This window comes from Salmo salar, chromosome 18 (assembly GCF_965601325.2).
Source record: "Salmo salar chromosome 18, fSalSal1, whole genome shotgun sequence".
Lineage (NCBI taxonomy): Eukaryota > Metazoa > Chordata > Actinopteri > Salmoniformes > Salmonidae > Salmo > Salmo salar.
In genome coordinates, this window is record NC_138308.1 from 64189768 (window position 1) to 64212233 (window position 22466).

A 22466-nucleotide genomic window follows, 5' to 3' on the forward strand; every position below is an offset into this window, starting at 1 on the left:
AAAAACAGCTGCTGCATTGGACCTTTAACCACACTCTGTTTTGTGTCACTTTATGCAAACTACTAAGAGTATCCATATGTTCCCTTTGTCTACAGCACACACGCAGCATGCTCAAATCCGTGTCTGCAGCTCTAGCACAACAACCCCCGTAAAGCTACAGTAGCATTAACTGTACTGCTTCCATCAGCTTAGCCCACTTCTCACAGTAATGCAGCCTAGCTTACCAAGACAATGTTCTGCTGGAGAGAGTCCATGGGTGCTTCCCAAATGGCACCTCATTCCCTATAGTACACTACTTTTGACCAGAGCCCATTGGGCTTCCTAGTCTAACTTTTCTTTAGAAATAACACCAGAATAAGCTACACATAGGCTGGATGGAAACCTACTGGATTCAAAGTTCTTATATAACCTAGCCCTTTGTTTTTAGTGTTGTTGTGAATCACCATTAGTGCACTATATAGGGAATAGGGTGGCATTTGGGAAGCAACACATCCCTCTTTTTTCTAGCTTCTCCATGGAAGCTGGCAACTTTTAGCCTGGGTGCCAATCTGCTTCTGCTCTATTGCCAATTCCTTATGAAATTGCCATCCCAAACATGTTCAGCAATGACAATGGATTAGGCAAAAGCACAATCAGAAATGGGACCAGGCAGTTTAATAGACAAGCCCAAGGGAACAAGTCAGGAGGGTGGGGAAAGTCTAGTTAGGCTAAGTGACAGCTGTATTTCCTTCAACACAACAGTGGCGACAGAAAGGCTAGGGTGACAGAAAGGCTAGGGTGACAAGGTGCTCTGGAGTGTCAGCGTCATGTGACCGAGACAAGGAAGTAGCGTGGATGGATGTTGGACAGGGCATTCAACTGAGAATTTCCCCTCGTGTGGATGTCTCAAAGTTTGTTAAATTCAACCAAAAACAAAAGTCAAAGTCAAATATAGCCTAGCTCTGAGGTAGTCTGAGGAGAGGTAGAGGTAGTCTGAGGATTGATACATTCTCCCTCTGTAGAGCAGGGGTTGGCAACCTAAGGCAGGGACACAAGGGTATTTGCCTTGGCTCGCCAATTCACCCCCCCCCCCAAAAAAAAAGTAAAATACACAGAGTACTGTGCAAAAGTTTTAGGCAGGTGTGAAAAAATACTGTAAAGTAAGAATGCTTTAAAAAAATAGACGTTCATAGATTGCATTTTGTTAATTGATAAACAAAGTGAGCGAACAGAAGAAAATCTACATCAAATCAATATTTGGTGTGACCACCCTTTGCCTTCAAAACAGCATCAATTCTAAGTACACTTGCACACAGTTTTTGAAGGAACTTGGCAGGTAGGTTGGCCCAAACATCTTGGAGAACTAACCAGTTGTTCAGTGGATTTAGGCAGCCTCAGGTGCTTCTCTCGCTTCATGTAATCCCAGACAGACTCAATGATGTTGAGATCAGGGCTCTGTGGGGGCCATACCATCACTTCCAGGACTCCTTGTTCTTCTTTATGCTGAATATAGTTCTTAATGACTTTCGCTGTATGTTTGGGGTCATTTGTCATGCTGCAGAATACATTTGGGGACAGTCAGATGCCTCCCTGATGGTATTGCATGATGGATAGGCATCTTCCTGTACTCAACTCAGCAATGAGGAGACCATTAAGTCTGACCAAATCCCCAACTTCATTTGAAGAAATGCAGCCCCAAACTTGCAAGGAACCTCCACCATGCTTCACTGTTGCCTGCAGACACTAATTTGTGTACCGCTCTCCAGCCCGTCGGCGAACAAACTGCCTTCTGCTACAGCCAAATATTTCAAATATTGACTCATCAGTCCAGGGCACCTTTTTCTGCACCCCAGTTCCTGTGTTTTCGTGCATAGTTGAGTCGCTTGGCCTTGTTTCCACGTCAGAGGTATGGCTTTTTGGCCGCAAGTCTTCCATGAAGGCCACTTCTGACCAGACTTCTCCGGACAGTAAATGGGTGTACCAGGGTCCCACTGTTTTCTTCCAATTCTGAGCTGATGGCACTGCTGGATATATTCCGATTGCTAAGGGAAGTAAGCATGATGGGTCTTTCATCTGCTACAGTAAGATTCCTTGGCCGAACACTGCGTCCACAGTCCTCAACATTGCTCGTTTTTGTGCTTCTTCAAAAGAGCTTGGACAGCAAATCTGGAAACCCCTGTCTGCCTTGAAATGTCTGCCTGGGAGAGACCTTGATGATGCAGTATAGCTACCTTGTGTCTTGTTGCTGTGCTCAATGTTGCCATGGTGTATGACTTTGACAGTAATCCGTCTTCAGCAACCTCACCTTGTTAGCTGAGTTTAACTATTCCTCACCCAGTTTTATTCATCCTACACAAATGTTTCTGTTTCAGTTAATGATTGTGTTTCAACTAACATATTGAATTGATGATCATTAGCAACTGTTTGGTAAATTTGTTTAATCATACACCTGACTACATGCCTATAAATTCCCTGACATTGTGCAAGTGTACCTGCAATAATTGATGCTGTTTTGAAGGCAAAGGGTGGTCATAGATTTGATTTAGATTTTTCTTCTGTTCACCCACTTTGCATTTTGTTAATTGATAAATATAATCTATTGACATGTCTATTTTTGAAAGCATTCTTGCTTTACAGCACTTTTTCACACCTGCCTAAAACTTTTGTACTGTACACACACACACACACACACACACAGTTGAAGTCGGAAGTTTACATAAACAAGTTTTAATGACTCCAAACTAAGTGTTTCAACCACTCCACAAATGTTGTGAACAAACTACAGTTTTGGCAAGTCGGTTAGGACATCTACATTGTGCATGACATAAGTCATTTTTCCAACAATTATTTCACTTAATCACAATTCCAGTGGGTCAGAAGTTTACATACACTAAGATGACTGTGCCTTTTAAGATCTTGGAAAATTCCAGAAAATGATGTCATAGCTGTAGAAGCTTCTGATAGGCTAATTGACATCATTTGAGTCAATTGGAGGAGGTGTACCTGTGGATGTATTTCAAGGCCTACCTTCAAGCTCAGTGGCTCTTTGCTTGACATCATGGGAAAATCAAAAGAAATCAGCCAAGACCTCCTCCAAAATAATTGTAGACCTCCACAAGTCTGGTTCATCCTTGGGAGCAATTTCCAAACGCCTGAAGGTACCACGTTCATCTGTACAAACAATAGTACGCAAATATAAACACCATCGGACCACGCAGCCGTCATACCGCTCAGGAAGGAGATGCGTTCTGTCTCCTAGAGATTAACGTATTTTGGTGTGAAAAGGGCAAATCACAAAGGACCTTATGAAGATGCTGGAGGAAATAGGTAAAAAAGTATCTATATCCACAGTAAAAGAGTCCTATATCGACATAACCTGAAAGGCTGCTCAGCAAGGAAGAAGCCACTGCTCCAAAACCACCATAACAAATGCCAGACTACGGTTTGCAACTGCACATGGGGACAAAAATCATAGTTTTTGGAGAAATGTCCTCTGGTCTGATGAAAAAAAAATAGAACTGTTTGGCCATAATGACCATCGTTATGTTTAAAGAAAAACGGGGGACGCTTGCAAGCTGAAGAACACCATCCCAACTGTGAAGCACGGGGGTGGCAGCATCATGTTGTTGGGGGGTGCTTTGCTGCAGGAGGGACAGGTGCACTTCACAAAATAGATGGCATCATGAGGATGGAAAATGATGTGGATATATTGAAGCAACATCAAGACATCAGTCAGGAAGTTAAAGCTTGGTCCCAAATGGGTCTTCCAAATGGACAATGACCCCAAGCATACTTCCAAAGTTGTGGCAAAATGGCTTAAGGACAACAAAGTCAAGGTATTGGAGTGGCTATCACAAAGCCCTGACCTCAATCCTATAGAAAATTTGTTGGCAGAACTGAAAAAGTGTGTGTGAGCAAGGAGGCCTACAAACCTGACTCAGTTACAACAGCTCTGTCAGGAGGAAGGGGCCAAAATTCACCCAACTTATTGTGGGAAGCTTGTGGAAACATTTGACCCAAGTTAAACAATTTGAAGGCAATGCTACCAAATACTAATTGAGTGTATGTAAACTTCTGACCCACTGGTAATGTGACGAAATAAATAAAAGATGGAATAAATCATTCTCTCTACTATGACATTTCACATTCTTAAAATAAAGTGGTGATCCTAACTGACCTAAGACAGGAAATTCTTACTCGGATTAATTAGTTCAGTGCAAGACGACCCATTTCGGCTCACCAAATTCAAAACCAAGGCAGAACTGAAGATGAGAAATTTGTTTTCACGTGGCTAGCAGCTAGCAAGCCTTCTTTTGTTTTTAATAAACGTTCAGGTGCAAAAATGTCATCAACAAAGAAAAATAAGGCAAATATCCGCCCATTTATTGCCTCTTGGACAAAATAATATGAATTTGTTTTACTGAAGGGCCAGTCTGTTTGTGCTCTCTGTTGAAAAACGGTTGGCTTGTGGGACATCAAGTGTACGGCGTCATTCTGAAATGAGACATGAGACATTTTTTAAGGATGAGGCGGACAAGGATGAACGAATTATGAGGGCTGTGTCCAGGTATGAAAAGCAAAGCAGTGTATTTACAAATCTACATGCAGTCAAAAATTAAGCTACAAAGGGGAGCTACAAAGTTGTGCAGTGCATTGCTAAACATGGAAAACCATTTACTGATGGGGAACATATCAAGGAGGCTTTTCTCAGTAGTTCACAGGCTTTATTTGAGGGATTGTCTAACAAAGAGACAATCATCTCAAAGATAAAAGACATGGCTGTGTCTGCCAGAAATGTTGAAAGGCGCATTACCAAGATGGTTGAAAATGTAAAGGAGCAGGAAACTGTAGCGTTAAAATATGCCCCTGTGTTTAGTGTGGCTCTTGATGAAAGTGTGAATGACATTCCACGTCTGGCAGTTGTTGCAAGATATTGTGACTCAGAGCAGGTACGTGAGGAGCTGCTTTGTCTAAAATCCATGCATGGTACTACTAAAAGGAGAAGATGTAGCAAAAGCGTTCACAGATCATTTTGAGGAGAGAGGTGTCGACATTAAAAACATATTCGCTATTATAAATGACGATGCACCCGCTATGGTGGGGTAACAAAGGATTCGCAAAGCTGATTGAAGACTGGCCACCCCGTTGTTAAATGTCACTGTATCATTCACCAAGAGAATCCATGTTCCAAGATGAATCCAGACAACTTTGATGAGAGCGACTTGGATCTGTGTTTCAGTGGAAGGGAATCGATGACTTTGAAACGCAGCTGATAGGCAGGGTGCCTTGAGTTCTTCGATCATCAAAATTCACAGAGCTGCGCAAAGAACTGGAAGGGACTGAGAGAGATCAGGGAGGCTCCATTATCCACTGTTGGGAAAGCCTGCCAGTGAGATTTGACAGCCTGAAGAAGGTTGCATGTGCAATGCTTTCAGCATTTGGATCCACGTATCTATGTGAACAGATATGGTCACACATGAAGTCAATCCTGAGCCGCTCATGCAGCTGGATGACAACGGACCACTCGGAGGCCTGTGTGCAGCTCAACGTCTCCAAATATAGCCCAGATATTACACTGCTCAGCAATGGAAAGCAGGGACAAGGATCACACTAAAATCAGTAAGATGAGATTTTCAATACAAAATGATACCTTGTAATGTTCATGCCAGTAAATTTCAGCAAGTAGTAATGTGAACGTGTGTGTGCATGTGTGTATATATTTGTGTGTTGCAGGGGATTTGAAATAAGATGGGGGAGACAGGAGATGGATTAGGCTACGATTCTCAGCAGCAGATATGGAGTTGATAATGAAATAAGATATCTTTTTTTCTTCTTACATTCAGTTATATTTAGGGCTGTTGGTAGGCCTAACAGTCATCTCAGTCAGGTTTTTTTTATTGAACCTTGTATTTTTCAATAAATGTTATTTTTTAATCACATGTATTATATGGATTTTGTAGTTCTGTAGCCTATATTGAAATGAGACTGTTCCACAAACATACATGGAGCAATTTATACACATTATTATTATTATAAACTAAGATGTATAAATCATATTTCCAAGTGTTCAAACAAATTGTCCATATATAAACAAACCAACAAAATGTCTGATGAATGCAATTGAAAACAGCAGAAGTGTCACATCACAAACAAAGCTTTACAAAACAAAATATACGTAAAGCCACTACTACTGGCAATCAAGTCACAATAAGGCTGACTTCAAATGCAGACAAAATAAAAAAATGACCATCACATTAAAACTGCTGACCACAACTGAATGTCAGACAAATACACATAATGCAATGGAATAAGAGGCATAACATCAAAATAATTACTTATCAAGGACGCTTGCCAAACAAATTCGACCAAACAATGGCGAACATCAGGAAGTACAATACAAAGATCTATAGAAGCGTTTTTAAAAAGGAGCGAAGAGTGCGCATCATTCAACACCTTGGACAGCGTCTTGGTGCGGCATCGCTCATCTAATGCAGGTAGGCCTATAGTGGAGCTCCGTGGTGCTAATGGACAGCTCCTCTGTTTAGCGAGTTAAGGAAATCTTCCGTTTGTGGCCAATTAGATATTCAGTAGACAATTAGTTGTAATGCACATATGAAATTCATAACTGGCACACAGATCGTTAGAAATGGTAGGATAAATTGTAAATTGGCACTCCACTCGAAAAAGATTGCCGACCCCTGGCGTAGAGTAACTTTACATTAGAAATAAGCCTAACGCAAGCCTAAGCCACCGGCCCCTGAAAGCAGATCACCTTTTAAGTGGTGTTTGTGAGCAGGGGAAAACAGGATCTAAAGTGTTTTATAGCGAGGAAAAAAGGACTTGATTGTTTTTTTTTATGTTCTCGAGCCGGTACACACCTCCTGTGGGCAACATTCCCATGACGGCAGGCTTGACTCGACCAAAGCTGAACCAGAACACACTAGAATTGAATGATCTTGAACACATGTTCCATCAAAACCTAGCACTGTTGCACGATATACTGAAACTGTACTTTTTAGATACTAGAACATGAAAACCGGTTCAGTACTCGAATGTGTTACTTTCGGTACTTTTGTGAAATGTGTGTCACGGATGAAGCCTGTCTATCAGCGCAGCCGACCCGTTATTATAGAATGCACTGTGCCTGCTCCACTTACTTTTTACTAGCCTGCACTGGGAGTCTGGGCTGCATCATATTAGTTCCCCACTCATGCCCACTCATATTTTACACCATTTTATAGATACACTTCTCCTGAATCGAACCACGTTGTCCGATTTCCAAAAGGCTTTACAGCGAAAACAAAACATTTGATTATGTTAGGAGAGTCCATAGACACAAAAAACCACACAGCCATTTCCAAGCAACTAGCATGCATCACAAATACCCTAAACACATCTAAATGCAGCACTAACCTTTAATGATCTTCATCAGATGACACTCCTAGGACATTATGTTATACAATACATGCATGATTTGTTCAATCAAGTTCATATTTATGTCAAAAACCAGCTTTTTACATTAGCATGTGATGTTCAGAACTAGCATACCCACCAAAAACTTCCGTTGAATTTACTAAAATTTTCTCACGATAAACGTTGACAAAATACATAAATTAAGAATTATAGATACAGAACTCCTTTATGCAATCGCTATGTCCGATTTTAAAATAGCTTTTCGGCGAAAGCACATTTTGCAATATTCTGAGTACATAGCTCGGCCATCACGGCTAGCTAATTTGACACCCACCAAGTTTGGGATAACCTAAACTCAGAATTACTATTAGAAAAATTGGATTACCTTTGCTGTTCTTCGTCAGAATGCACTCCCAGGACTTCTACTTCTACAACAAATGTTGTTTTGGTTCCAAATAATCCATAGTCATATTCAAATAGCTCCGTTTTGTTCGTGCGTTCAGGTCACTATCCGAAGGGTAACGCGCGAGCGCATTTCGTGACAAAAAAATTCCAAATATTCCATTACCGTACTTCGAAGCATGTCAAACGCTGTTTAAAATCAATTTTTATGCGCTCTTACTCGTAAAATAGCGATAATATTCCAACCGGGCGACGTATTCATTCAAAGGCTGAAAGAAAATAATTGAGAATTCTCATGACCGCGCCTCTCAGTCTCACTGTCCCCAGGCTGACCACTAACAAATTCTCCTGCTGTTCTTCGCCCAGAAACAGCAGACACCCCATTCCACTTTCTGGCGCCATCTGAGAGCCAATGGAAGCCTTAGAAAATGTCATGTTACAGCACAGATGCTGTATTTTCAATAGAGATGCAACAGAAGGACAACAAATTGTCAGACAGGGCACTTCCTGTATGGAATCTTCTCAGGTTTTGGCCTGCCATATGAGTTCTGTTATACTCACAGACACCATTCAAACAGTTTTAGAAACTTTAGAGTGTTTTCTATCCAAATCTACTAATTATATGCATGTTCTAGTTTCTGGGCAGGAGTAGTAACCAGATTAAATCGGGTACGTTTTTTATCCGGCCGTGAAAATACTGCCCCCCTATACCACAACAGGTTAACGAGAGAATCACTGACATGATGTCAGCTGGTCCTTTTGTGGCAGGGCTGAAATGCTGTGGAATTTTTGGGGGGAATTCAGTTCATTTGCATGGCAAAGAGGGACTTTGCAATTAATTGCAATTCATCTGATCACTCTTCATAACATTCTGGAATATATGCAAATTGCCATCATACAAACTGAGGCAGCAGATTGTGACAATTAATATTTGTGTCATTCTCAAAACTTTTGGCCACGACTGTATTTCCACCACTTGGATCCTGTTTCAGTAATAATGAAATCAGACCTTCTTGTTGCGTGTTTGATAATCTACCGTTTATATAGGAGTGGTTAAAACATGCTAATAATGGTCCTCTTGGTCTATCAAAAAAGGTTCGGTATACTTCCACTGGTATGCCATCCAGCCCTGGAATTTTCCCAGCCTTAAAGGCTTTAATTGCACCTCCTCTGTAATTTGGCCTACACATGAGTCTTTCTGTACAGATGTTAATTTTACATTATTAATAGGGGGAAAAAATCCATACTTCGGTTAGTGGAGATGGAGGAGACAAATGAAAACATATTCTTAAAGTACTTTACTTCCTCTCTCAAAATATAATTAGTGAATCATGCGTTACTCCATAATTTGTAGCAAGTTTTAATACATTTTTGGCAGCATTTCTATGTTGACGATTGAAAAATAATTTGGTGCATTTTTCCCCATATTCCATTCAGTTCGCTTTATTTTTATAATATATTACACTGGATCTTTCTTGAATAAGTTCTTCCATTTCTTTTTGTTTTTCCTCCAACTTATTCTGTGCCTCTATGGTACAGTTTTTATTGCTATCTAACTGTACTGTTAGTCCTTCAAATTCCTTTGTTAATATGGAGTCTTTTGATCTAAATTGCTTTTGTTTTATTGATGAGTACTGTTTTATAGATGAGGCCATTGGCCTCTAAAGGCACATTTAAAAGTGTCCCATACAATAAGGGGATCTGCTGTACCTATGTTATGTCGGAAAAAGTCAGCTATAAATTAATCTGTCCTAGTTATAAACAAGTTATCATCCAGTAGGCTTCGTTTAAATTTCCAATATCCTCACCCATGTGGAAATGCTTTAGGACTAATATATATGCCAATTATGTGATGAACCGACCGCATTATGTCCCCTATCAACACCTTTTTTTTTTTTTTACTTTTGCCTCCGCCATGTATATCTCACAAGGTCAGGGCATTTAAGCCTCCACATATCCACAAATTCCAATATATCCATGACATTCATGATTTTCTTAAGTGCCTGAGGGTGAAAGTCTATAGTGCAACTTCCTTTAAGGTATTTAAAAAACTGTATTAAAATCTCCCACCATAATAATAGAGTCTAGTGTTGCTCTTAGTTTTGATAAATTCTTATATATTGTTTTTTTCAAAGAAGCTTGGATCATCATTATTTGGACCGTATAGGTTAGTAAGCCATATCTGTTTATTGTCCAATAACATTTTTAAAATAATCCATCTACCTTGATGATCTGTTTGGTCAATTGCACATTTGGATCAAAATTACTGTTAATATTATCACCCCTTTTGAATTTCTTTGCCCATGGGAGAAATATATTTCGACCCCCCCAGTCCTTTTTCCACAAAACTTCATCTAAAATTGCTGAATGAGTTTCCTGTAAACAATATATATTATATTCCTTCTCTTTAAGCCAGGTAAATACTGATAGTCTTTTCTTATTATCTGCTAAGCCATTATAATACTAACTGGCTATACTTATTTCACCACTTATCATAATGAGACAAGTTTCAATTCTATTTATCAAAAAACATGTTTGTAAACATACCATTAAAAGGTAACATGATGATTGAGTGTCTATATAGCTGTACCATGATATTTGCATTACTACTAAGTAAACCTCCAATTGGTCCCCACTATTCCACCCGCTAAATGCCCTCCTCATCTCGAGTTGGGTTGTCATCCCAATGCCCGGCAGACCACCCCTGACCCCCATAGCCCCGGAGAGACCGGGACCCATGCTTCGAAAAGAGCACACAGTGCCACCCACAGAACAGAAGCAGATCATCCGCCAAACGCATTTACATCGCCCTCAAAAAAATATAAATATAAATATATATATTTACATTGTAGCAAAGTGTCATTTCTTCAGTGTTGTCACATGAAAAGATATACTCAAATATTTACAAGAATGTGAGGGGTGTCCTCACTTTTGTGAGAGATATCTATATACACACACACACACACAGTGAGGGAAAAAGTATTTGATCCCCTGCTGATTTTGTACGTTTGTCCACTGACAAAGAAATGATCAGTCTATAATTTTAATGGTAGGTTTATTTGAACAGTGAGAGACAGAACAACAAAAATGCATGTCAAAAATGTTATAAATTGATTTGCATTTTAATGAGGGAAATAAGTATTTGACCCCCTCTCAATCAGAAAGATTTCTGGCTCCCATGTGTCTTTTATACAGGTAACGAGCTGAGATTAGGAGCACACTCTTAAAGGGAGAGCTCCTAATCTCAGTTTGTTACCTGTATAAAAGACACCTGTCCACAGAAGCAATCAATCAATTTGATTCCAAACTCTCCACCATGGCCAAGACCAAAGAGCTCTCCAAGGACGTCAGGGACAAGACTGTAGACCTACATAAGACTGGAATGGGCTACAAGACCATCGTGAAGCAGCTTGGTGAGAAGGTGACAACAGTTGGTGCGATTATTCGCAAATGGAAGAAACAAAAGAACTGTCAAATCTCACTCGGCCTGGGGCTCCATGCAAGATCTCATCTCGTGGAGTTGCAATCATGAGAACGGTGAGGAATCAGCCCAGAACTACACGGGAGGATCTTGTCAATGATCTCAAGGCAGCTGATAGTCACCAAGAAAATAATTGGTAACACACTACGCCGTGAAGGACTGAAATCCTCAGAGCCCACAAGGTCCCCCTGCTCTAGAAAGCACATATACATGCCCGTCTGAAGTTTGCCAATGAACATCTGAATGATTCAGAGGACAACTGGGTGAAAGTGTTGTGGTCAGATGAGACCAAAATGGAGCTCTTTGGCATCTACTCAACTCGCCGTGTTTGGAGGAGGAGGAATGCTGCCTATGACCCCAAGAGCACCATCCCCACTGTCAAACATGGAGGTGGAAACATTATGCTTTGGGGGTGTTTTTCTGCTAAGGGGACAGGACAACTTCACCGCATCAAAGGGACGATGGACGGGGCCATGTACCGTCAAATCTTGGGTGAGAACCTCCTTCCCTCAGCCAGGGCATTGAAAATGGGTCATGGATGGGTATTCCTGCATGACAATGACCCAAAACACACGGCCAAGGCAACAAAGGAGTGGCTCAAGAAGAAGCACATTAAGGTCCTGGAGTGGCCTAGCCAGTCTCCAGACCTTAATCCCATAGAAAATCTGTGGAGGGAGCTGAAGGTTTGAGTTGCCAAACGTCAGCCTCGAAACCTTAATGACTTGGAGAAGATCTGCAAAGAGGAGTGGGACAAAATCCCTCCTGAGATGTGTGCAAACCTGGTGGCCAACTACAAGAAACGTCTGACCTCTGATTGCCAACAAGGGTTTTGCTACCAAGTACTAAGTCATGTTTTGCAGAGGGGTCAAATACTTATTTCCCTCATTAACCTCTCTTGGGCAGGTGGGACACTAGCAGGCAGTGAAAAATCAGAGCGCCGAATTCAAAACCACAAAATGTCATAATTCAAAGTTTTCAAACAACGGACTATTTTACACCATTTTAAAAGGTACACGTCTCCTTAATGTAACCACATTGTCCGATTTCAAAAAGGCTTTATGGCGAAAGCATAAAGTTAGATTATGTTAGGACAGTTCCAACACAAGAAAAAGCACACAGCCATTTTCCTAGCATGGACAGGCGTCACAAAAACCAGAAAACCAGCTAAAATGATGCACTAACCTTTGACGATCTTCATCAGATGACACTCCTAGGACATCATGTTACACAATACATGCATTCTTTGTTAGATAAAGTTCATACTTATATCCATATACCCCATTAAACATTGGCGCATGATGTTCAGAAAATATTTTGCCTCCAATACTGCCAGTGAATCAACACAACAATTTACAAAAAAACTCACTATAAACGTTGATAAAATATTAAACTGTTTTTCAAAGAATTATAGATGAACATCTCCTTTATGCAAACGCTGTGACAGATTTCAAAAAAGCTTCACGAGGAAAGCACACTTTGCAATAATCTGAGTACTGCGCTCAGAAAAATACACTAGGCAATACAGATACCCGCCATTTTGGAGTCATCTAAAATCATAAATAGCATTAGAAATATTCACTTACCTTTGATGATCATCAGAAGGCACTTCCAGGCATCCCAGGTCCACAATAAATGTTGTTTTGTTCAATAAACTCCATAATTTATGTCCAAATAACTCCTTGTTGTTTGCGCGTTCAGTTAGCTACTCCAAATGTAGGAAGCGACGAAAAGTAAAAAAAAGTTCTATTTACGTTCGTTCAAACATGTCAAACGTTGTAAAGCATCAATCTTTAGGGCCTTTATCACTTAGAACTTCAATAATATTCCAACCGGATGATTGCCATGTCTTGAAAAACTTTTGGAACACAGCTAACTCTCACGTGAACCCGTGCCAATGAACGCCAGTACCTTCCTGAGTCAACAAATTCCAACTTCCTCTGTTCATCATAGACACCTCAAACAACTTTTTAAAGACTGTTGACATCTAGTGGAAGCCTTAGGAAGTGCAAAATGAACCCTAAGTCACTGTGTGTTCGATAGGCAATGACTTGAAAGGACTACAAGCACCAGAATTCTCACTTCCTGGTTAGATTTTTCTCAGGTTTTTGCCTGCCATATGAGTTCTGTAATACTCACAGACATCATTCAAACAGTTTTAGAAACTTCAGAGTGTTTTCTATCCAAATCTACTAATAATATGCATATTCTAGTTCCTGGGCCCGAGTAGTAGGCCGTTTAATTTGGGTACGTTTTTCATCCAGCTGTGAAAATACTGCCCCCTACCCTAGAGAGGTTAAAATGCAAATCAATTTATAACATTTTCGACATGCGTTTTTCTGGATTTTTTTGTTGTTATTCTGTCTCTCACTGTTCAAATAAACCTACCATTAAAATTATAGACTGATCATTTCTTTGTCAGTGGGCAAACGTACAAAATCAGCAGGGGCTCAAATACTTTTTTCCCCCCTCACTGTATATAAAAATTACATTATGGCAAGCAAATTACTTTATGGCAAGCAATTATTATATTAGCAAACAATTATTGTGAATCATCCTATATTGTCCCTAACATATTTTCCTCCGTTGTGGGATACACACACACACTCATACACTCAACCCCTTTCCCCCACAACAACCATACTCAGATTCTCAACAGTTGCACCACCCCAGAGCCCAACTCAAGGTCTTGATTTACGAATGCATATCAGGGCTCTACAGTGCGAGTATTTCACACGCATTTGCCCTTAAAAATAGATATGTGCGAACATATGAGACAATGTTATGCTTGCATATTTGCAAACTCACTTGTCCTGTTCAATCCTGCAGATCGGGGTGCAACATGGCTGCAATCCAGGATGAATGGCAGGGGCTGAAAATCCTGGTCAGCCACAATTTTAAGGACAAGTCCTACAGTGGCTTGTGGGAGACCATGTTGCCAAAGAGTAAGAGTAGAGTAAGAGTCCTGAGTGGTTATGTATGGTAGGTTTTGATAAGTTAATGGTAAGAGTTTAAATGAAATTCAAAGATATTTCAGCCACCCAGTGTGAGCGAGGCTTCTCTGCACAGAACCGGATTAAGAATTCGACAAGCAGCTGCCTTGGGGTCTCCACCACCGAAGACCTGATGAGGATCAGCCACCGACTAGGTACAAGGTCGTCAAGGTTCTCATTAGCAGCTTTGATAATTTTTTTGTATATTATGCTCTCCCTTCAGGGGGCTTTGGCTTTGCAGGACCAACTCTGCCAAGTAGGCTCAGAATCTTGAGGGAGCAGTGCTGCTCTAGGTCTCTGACCGCATTTTGGCTGCATACAGGCCACTTACAGCAGGCCCATAAAACAGATAGGGACTTCTCCTTAGTATCTGGGTCATTCAGGTGGGTGTCTAGGGTATAGGGTTGTGGACCGTTCCATCAATATAGGACCGTAAATAAATAAGATGTATAATTTATTTATAAAATGTTGTTCCACATGATAGGACAATAAATACATATGTATAATTTATTTTAAAACGCTGTTCCACCATGATAGAACAATAAATAAGTAAGATGTATAATTCATTATAAAATGTATATCTCTCATCGGAACAACATTGAAAGCTCTCTCACAACCCCTGCTCACAGAAATACATTGGTTCTGGGATATGCAACCATTTCCTTTCTCACTCAACGCCACACTTTCCCAAACACCAAAAAACACACACCACACCATCCATGTTTAGGCTGGCAATACTAAAGTACCTATTAGAACATCCAATAGTCAAAGGTATATGAAATACAAATGGTATAGAGAGAAATAGTCCTATAATAACTACACCCTAAAATTTCTTACCTGGGAATATTGAAGAGTCATGTTAAAAGGATTAAAAGGAACCACCAGCTTTCATATGTTCTCGTGTGTGTGAGAGAGTGAGTGAGATAAGAGAGAGATGAGAGCGGGAGACTGTCACAGTTATCATAAACACCATAGGGCCTGCTTGGGGCCTTGCCCCAATTCTGCAATCTTACCACTTTCAATCCATAAGCCCTCGCTAGTGAGCTTCAGTAGGCCCTTTCCCAATATACCCATATACAAATGGCACCTGAAACTAATTGATTCTGTTAAGAAGTCTGGATTAGGACACAGAGCCGGCCTCTGTTCTGCCTTTCCATAACAGTTGGCCACGCCGAATCAAATCTAAATGTCCCTCTCTTTGTAATCTTCACAGAGAGTAAGATCCGTTCCTTGAGGACTTCCCTCTGTCGTGTTTAGTCTGGTAATGTATGGATTATACAGTTAAGACATGGACTCGACAGTCTGGGCAAGACCATACCTGACTTTCAAGCTCCTAACCAGCACACACCACTGTCTGTGTCACCACTGGTAATTATATTAAGTCAGCCTAAATCTCTGTCCTAGGGGAAAGAGGTGGTGTGTATGTGTGTCCAGCAAGCGTCTAATACTGAAAAGGGGTGTGCTATTTTTCTAAGCTCTGTCTACGTATGGAGTAAAGTGTAATTACGACTAGTCAAAGGGAACTATGTTGCCATCTTAACACCAACAGAAAATGAGTCACTGAATGTATGAGAGAAACAGGACAGACTCTGAGCAGAGTTAAACTTTGCAGGAACTGTCCTCAAGACAAAATGCATTATTAAATGCAAACAATCTTTTCATCAGAGGTGGTTTAGATGAAGAAGAGCTCACTGGACACCATCAACAAATAAATGTTTATACATGTATAAGTATGCTATAGAATGTTTATAATCTGAGCTTCGCGTTGGATAAACATGTGCACATCAAGATAGTGTTGTCGAAGGCCTTGGATACTTTCATCACTACAGTCTCCATTACCGTTAGTTGGATTACAGATGGCAGCTGTGTGTGTGTGTGTGTCAGGCCTCAGATGGCCGATGTGCCCCAATAACTACGGAGTCTATTTTACTTCTGGCAAAATAATATTTTCTGAAGCTGTTAAGTTTATTTATCACATGCACAAATAGCCTAATTCTAACAGAATATCACCTGTCTGGCAGTGAGAGGGTGCAAATCCTCCAACAGCTGGTTGATGTGTAGAGAGAAACAAGAGAAAGTCCAGGCATTGCACAACAATTCTAAATGCAACCTGGGGAAAATCAGAGCTTTGATGGCCTGTATTGAAAGGAGGATCCCAGCTTTCAATTATTGTATTATTTATTTCTCAATTCCTAGGCTAATACTGACAAAATGACAGCGTTTAATTATAGTCGGAGTATCTGGTATGCTCCAATTAAAAAACAAACCATAGGAAGCGTGTCGTCAGTGTTTCCCCTGTATTCATTTAGCAGTGGTGCACATCATAAATGAAACGTTAACTACCTACAAATTAGTCTATGCCTACCTGGCAGAATAAAATCATGATTATTTCCATCAATCCAGTGGCCATTAGTTTTGCAAACTCCATTAAGTCTGCTACTGAAACAAAGCAAACCAAACAGGGCTAGCTAGATACATGGACACTTGAATTAAACGGTAACTACAAAAAATATTAGTAAAAAAATTGTGTTTACCATACTTCAAAAGTGGTCTCCTGGTATGATTTCATCATTGTTGTGTAATTAAAATATTTTTATATTGTATTGTTTGTCTATGAAATTGTTTTTTGAGCAAAAAGACAGAATCTTTCAATGATAGCTCTGTAATAAAACTTTCATGTATTTTTCATAACAGAACAGTGTTTTTCTGTGTCCGAATCAACTTAATTGGCTGTATGGGTTCATAGCCTTGGTGCCTTGGCAAATTGGCCACCACATTAAGGGCAAGTGGCCTTGCCAATAAAATAACAACATTCCAGGCCGTGTGTGTGTGTGTCCAAGGTGTTTCATCACCTTACAAGGCCTAGGTCCATTGGAGCAGATGGTCATAACTACCAGAGAACACAGAAAGTTGGGGGTGCGTTGTTTCAAAACGTTGGGTACCTTAGATTGGTTTCAGGCAGCAACCAGGATTGGGTAATCATCCTTCAACAAATCTGGTTCTACTTAATCAAACTGTCATTTAACCTCACGCACTTTATTGCAATTTTAGGCACCCTAAAACGTTACAATGTTATGTAATCTAATTCATATTATTCAAGGGTATTCATTGTGATAATGTGCTGAACATTGACATGACCAGCATACGTCATCATACATTATGCGAAAGGGAACTTGCGAAAGTTTGACAAGCAATGAGCCAGGACATGAATCTGAGCACGCATGAATCAAATGAAAATAAATGTCTCTCCGAAATTGAAAGAATAAACACAAATGTACAAGTTTAAGAAGTTGTCGTTGAATTGGCAGTGCAACCTCTGAATATAGGGTCAAGGAATCTTGAGATACAATCCGCTCGTGCACATTTCAACTTCATGATGGTTGTTAGCTAACAATACCAGGTGTCATAAAAAAATAACTGTCCACGGTGACTCCCCATCAGGTTAATTGTCAACTCAATTGAACCACGTTATCTACACAAAACACAACTCACCTGCGTGCACAATATCGGACAGGTCATAGTTCCTAGCGTTTCGGGAAAACCCTTTCAATTTCCGATTCGACAAGTTCAGAGTCCCGCTCGCTGCAGCTTCCTCGATCGACTTCTCCACGCTCCGGCTATCAGCTATTGTCGCCGGCAGCTGGGCACGGTCCCCAGCAGCCATGAACGTAGATATGCCTCTTTATGTTACTTCGTTTGAGTCTTCCTTTACACTTTCATATCCATCACAACTAATTCCAAAACCGTCCGACAAAACAACTTTCGAAGGACCTAGGACAATGAATAAATCCGAACGATTATTATTTGTTATCCACACGAGGATACTCCACTCCGAGAAGCATGAAAAAGCGATACTTGCTAACTGCCAACCTCTGTCGGAAGGGGTGCAGCAGCAAGAGGTAGGTGAGGAGCAGTGGGAGTGGCTACGATGAGAAAGACATTGGATTGACAGGGATAAACCGCCCATATCTCAAAGGAGATGAATTGATGCTCCCGATTGGACTACAATCACTCCATTAAAAGGAGGAAACATTTGACCAATCACACCTTTCACATTGTGAATGTCACATGTGTGGTATGTGTTATCTTTGAATAGTGATTTAGAGCCACACATTGAACTACGCGACCCTTTCAATGGCGATTTTAACTGAGACTGAGTGCCCATGTTCACCATAGAAGCCAACCCCAAAACCTTTCCCGGGAGTTTGAGCGTTTGATCGGGAGTGTACCGTGTAATTACAGGTAAGGAAAGTTATTGTACAACTTAATTATGTCATTGGCTAGCTATCCTCATCACGTTGTAGCTACATGTAATTTCTTTGTTCCCATTCTAGTCTGTTCCCACTCAATGATGATTTATCCCATCACTCAAGGTATGTTCAACAATTCCCTTCAATGTTTGACTCAAAATAATAAGTAAAACACTTCAACCGGTGAAGAATTTAGTCAGATTAGCTAGCTACATGTCATTAGGCTTTTAAAGGGGAAATCGGCAGTTTCTACATCTATTTTTGGACTTTTAAATGAATGATGTATACCCATTGATTCTTGAAGATATAACTTATAAATAAATGCCTTATGTGCTTAGTTCAACTGTCATACCCCACCAGAACCACATATAAAAGCTTGTTTTTCTCCAATATTTGTAAACAAAGTAAACGAAAAACAAACACTGTATAGCCTCAAGCTATATATATCAAGGATGGTCAGTCCTTGCATCCATAGCCCTGGCTATGAATTTGAGATTGGTAACATTACTCCAGCCCTGTCCCATAGCTTTTTACCCAAACAGGAACCTGAAGGCTCTTATTCAAAAGACTAGGAAACACTTACATACACCCATGTTACAATTTAATATTTTGTATATCTTTGTTGTTGTAGGAAGACACCTCATAATGGCTAACATCAGGGGTACCCTTGTGTCTTATCATAAACGGGGTATGAAAAGGTGGTTCTCAGCCCTGGTGACGAAGGCTGCTGAAGCTACAGGACTACCTGTGTCTGTAGTTAAGGTATGAAATGGAAGGAAGGGGTGGGGGCTGAGAGGGAGGTGGAATTAGGGACATGTGACTACAGAGTTGGTGGATTTTGAGGGGTTAGTGGAAAGAGGGATTGGGGGGGACATATTGATTTTGGGGAAAGTGAGGAAAGAAATAGGCTGTGTTCTGATACCCTGCATCCAGAAGTGTTCACACTTTCATTTCACCTCATGCATTTACAAGCATTGGATTGGTGCAAGCATAATGGGGAGACATTCCAGCACAGCACAAGAACACTGAACGACCCCAGGCCAAGCGTTTTCTTTCCTAACCCCCTGTATTATTAGAATATTGTGAAATAAAATAATAAACAATCTACCACCTAAAACACTGCGGATTAGGCAGGATCAGGCAATAATGTAAATTCATGTTTAATTACAGTACAGTACACAGCATTTTAGCAACGCAGAAGTTATACAGTGTTATGCTTGAATGTTTTTAGTTGAGTAACATCTAACGACAATGCTTTCCCTTTAAAATTACAGAACTGGATTTGTAACTATGGGCGTTCACTTAATACTTCCTGCAACACACGGCGCCGCAAAGCTGTTGGTTATGAGCGCTATGTATCTGCCTGATAACCTGAGCTGCTGGTTATAAGCAGTGAAATGTTGAGAATTGCTCTATCACTTTCACCTCTCCATACAATAATGCATCTTTCCACGGGAATCCTTTTTTAGTCAGAAAAATATGATATATTCCTCATTTCAAATAAGACTGTTTCCTGCTGGATTATTTTTGAAAGGGGTTTTAAAGTAAGAGTATTATTAAATAATGATATTAACTGGCCAATTACATTTTTTTGGGGGGGGGGGGGTGTTTTTCTTCCCCAAGTCACTACTACTAAAAAATAATAATTCATTTTAATTTGGTGGAAACCTTTTAGGACACTCAAGGACATCTTACATTAAATGTAGGCCTACATAAAATCAAGTGCAATACATCAAGTAAAAAATCAAGTGCATCAATCAACAGTAATATAACATCTAAACTATCTAAAATCACAGGACCAGGCAAAATAGGACAGATAAAAAGAGGGAGGGGTTAGGAAGAGGATACAAACCCTGTTTGATTTAGGTGGTAGGCTACCCGGTTTAGGGTAAGGGTTTGGTTTAAGGTGGTAGGGTTCGGAATAAGAGCTAAAGGCCCAGGCACCCACGGTGGGATGAAGGGAGACAAGGAGACCGGCAGAGGAGGAACGGGAGGGAGCATAGACTGGGAGAAGATCAGAGAGGTAGGTGGGTGCCAGGTTGTAGAGGGCTTTGTAGGTAAGTAGAAGTATTTTAAAGTTAATACAGGGAGCCAGGTTTGGTTTGATTTGTTTAGGTGATCTGGTGTGGATTCTGGCAGCACCAGAGTTCAGAACCAGTTGGAGTCTATTGATGAGGTTGGTGGGTATCTGGTGAGGAGAGTGTTACAATAGTCTAGTCAGGAAGTAACCAAGGCATGGATGAGGGTTTCGGTGCTGGAGTGTGACAGTGAGGGGCGGAGCCTGGAGATATTGCGGAGGTGGAAGAATGCTGTCCGGGTGCTGGTTTTTATGTGGGGTTCAAAAGAGGGAGACACAGAGGCTTTTGACTGTGGTGATGCTTGGAGAGAGTGGATTTAGAGCCTTTGGGCATGACCTCTGTCTTTTGCTGTTGAGTTTGAGGAGGTTCATGCTCATCCAGCTCTGGATGTCCTGAAGGCAGCTGATGAGGGAGGGGAGTGGTGGGTTTGGTGTAGAGGTAGAGCTGGGTGTCATCAGCATAGCAGTGGGAGTGAACTTTATGATGTTGCCTGATCTCGCCCAGGGTAGGAGGAATATGGATTCTTCTGACAATAAGCATTCATGTTTTTGCACATTAATGAGTGATTTACAGGAATGATGTCCATGGTTTGAATTATAAGTGAAATGTATTCAGAAATCTATTACTTAAAACTATGCGGTTCACTACAAATCACTTATCAGTCCATAATCATTCAGCAGTTGTGAGCTGGATGCCCATGTACAGTTGAAGTCGGAAGTTTACATACACCTGAGCCAAATACATTTCAACTCAGTTTTTCACAATTCCTGACATTTAATCATCTCATTCCAAAATGGCATAGCAGTCAGACGTCCTTTGTCCTCCTCTTGTCGTGTCCCGTGTGTATGTATGTATGTATGTATGTATGTATGTATGTATGTATGTATGTATGTATGTATGTATGTATGTATGTATGTATGTATGTATGTATGTATGTATGTATGTATATATAATCTCTTTTCTTCGCATATTTTTTTTCTAAAAACTCAACCTCAAAACACTCTCCTGCAACCCGCCTCACCAATTAAAAAAATAAAATAAAATATTATTTACCTCAAATCTGAAATCCACAACAGAAGCTAGCCAGAGGCTGGCCAGTTCACTGGCTAATGTTGGAGTTCAGCTAGCCACGGTTGGAGGTCATCAGCTATCCCTTAGCTCGAAAAGCTATCGCCAGTTTTGTACAGCGCGACTCAGACCAGAGCATACCGGACCTATTTTTCTATTCATATCCCCGGATTTCTACCGCAGGCTCTGGACATTTACACCTGGATCTTGCAGCTAGCTAGCTGCTACCCGAGTGACTATTAGCTAACGTCAGTCATGGCGCTAACATCAATTATTCCGGAGCTAGCCAGCTGAAGAGTTCCATCAGCCACTCCTGGGCTACAATCACCTATCCGGACCCGTTTTACTGCCGATGCAGAGCCCCATCGGGCCTTCACGACTGGACTACCGACGTTATCTGCCCTAGGGAGTTATCCAACTGGCCCCTCCGTCGCGACGTAACCTGAACGCCCATCTGTGGCCCGCTAATCGTTAGCTGTCTTATCGGCTGCTATCTTAATAGGTCTATCGGACAATTTTCTTGGGCCACTATAACTGTAACTATTTTGCCAATTGGACTGGTCCCCCCCCTACCACACGGAACCCCACTAATCTACAGACGGAAACGCACGAGGTGGCTAAAAACAGACCTCCCTCCATCTTCTGCCAGCTTGCTACCTATGGCCTGGCTAGCTGTCTGAATCTCACTTGGACATTTATGATCACTCGGCTAAGCATGCCTCTCATTAATGTCAATATGCCTTGTCCATTGCTGTTCTGGTTAGTGTTTATTGGCTTATTTCACTGTAGAGCCTCTAGCCCTGCT

At 40.9% G+C, this 22466-nt stretch overlaps 2 long non-coding RNA genes across 2 annotated transcripts in view; one reads left to right on the forward strand and one right to left on the reverse strand.

Annotated features, from left to right (window-relative positions):
* The window catches only part of LOC145850245 (uncharacterized), a 46977-nt gene extending 28831 nt beyond the window's left edge, over window positions 1-18146 (reverse strand). Inside the window, exon 1 of the long non-coding RNA XR_006760456.2 lies at window positions 17758-18146. This is a non-coding gene — a long non-coding RNA (uncharacterized LOC145850245). The remainder of the gene's footprint in view (window positions 1-17757) is intronic.
* Window positions 18147-18166: 20 nt separating this feature from the next.
* LOC106577448 (uncharacterized) lies at window positions 18167-20088 on the forward strand. The gene is made up of 3 exons (XR_001322126.3): window positions 18167-18507; window positions 18600-18638; window positions 19147-20088. It is a non-coding gene; the product is annotated as an uncharacterized LOC106577448 (long non-coding RNA).
* Window positions 20089-22466: the final 2378 nt, after the last annotated feature.